The sequence below is a fragment of the Poecilia latipinna genome, unplaced genomic scaffold (genome assembly GCF_001443285.1).
Source record: "Poecilia latipinna isolate Pla-1442-1.1 unplaced genomic scaffold, P_latipinna-1.0 Scaffold3887, whole genome shotgun sequence".
NCBI lineage: Eukaryota > Metazoa > Chordata > Actinopteri > Cyprinodontiformes > Poeciliidae > Poecilia > Poecilia latipinna.
Window position 1 is genome coordinate 20,471 of NW_015116503.1, and position 1,305 is coordinate 21,775.

The 1,305-nt window shown below is 41.3% G+C and overlaps 1 protein-coding gene across 1 annotated transcript in view; it reads right to left on the bottom strand.

Annotated features, from left to right (window-relative positions):
• Positions 1-1,305, bottom strand: part of pcsk9 (proprotein convertase subtilisin/kexin type 9) — a 15,906-nt gene that overhangs the window by 9,014 nt on the left and 5,587 nt on the right. The gene's annotated exons all lie outside the window — the stretch shown is intronic.

Sequence of the window (1,305 nt, forward strand, 5' to 3'; positions counted from 1 at the left end):
AAAAAAAAAAAAAATAAAAAAAAAGCTGAAAGAAAATATATAAGAGAGCGCGCGCACACACACACACACACACACACACACACACACGCACACACACACACACACACACACACACACACACACACACACACACCATGTTAAATAAGAATCAGTTCCGACCTTCCACCGTTAAAGTGCCTCTGATTAACCCTAATTGAGGTTTTCCTGATATTTTCTTCAGTGGCAAAAAGAAAAAAAAAAAAAAGGAAATACTTGCTAAAGTTTAATGAATAGGAAAAAAAGTGAAATCTCCCAAAAGTATGATGGGGGGAAACAAGGCAAGGTTGAACATTTTGGCCATAATTCCAATCATACGTTTGGCACAAAAAAAAAAAACTGAATGTCACCAAAGAAAAAACAACAAAAAAACACCCCAGGAAAGCGCTGTGATGACGGCATCATTCCTTGTGGCTGACAGCTGGAACCGTCGGCCTCAGTCAAGGTGGAGGAAATCAGACACGGCTCTATACATCAGTGAGATGGCAGTGCAAAGCCTTCAGGTGTCCTCTGGGAAGCTGAAGATGAAGAGGACTTTCATCTGTCATCACCGCGACGACCCAAAGCATGCAACCAGATATGCAACAGAACGGGCTGTAGGGCGGTGTGGAGCGGGCAAAGCACAGACTGGGGATGTTTTTACAAAGCTAAGCAGGCAATACTGCCAACGGATCACAAGATGCTTCAACAAAGTATCAGCTTCAGTATGTAAATTTAATTAGTTTGAGTTTTTATGTTAAAATTACGGGACGCTCGGTCAGTGCAGAAGCTGTAGAGGCTATTAGCTGTGAATTCACTGTACAATGGAGCTCAGTAGAGGATAGAAAATCTTAAACAAAACATACATTGTAGAGCTATTTACCTTGATCTGTTATTTTTGTTTTTAAGCTGGCTTTATATTAATGGTGTGTCTGTGTGTGAGCAATTTAACGCATATAAAAATGACTAAAAGGAGTAAATACAAGCTGCAGCTGTGGGAAGCAGCGTTAGATGGAGAGGTTAGCAGATTTACAGCTTTCAGACTAAAAGATGGTGTCCTTCCACTATCCTGACTGAAAAAAAAAGAAAGCATGTCTTATTGGAAACTCCTCTCCACCTGACAATAAAACTCATGAGACACAGTCAGTCAGGTTTATTTCGTAAACCTGTCACCTTCTGCGTTGTTTACTTGCTGAGCAGACGATGTGGCTGATGCTTGAAATGTCAGCAGTGCTTTGCTATGAGATGCAGTGCGTGTGTGTGTGTGTGTGTGTGTGTGTGTGTGTGTGT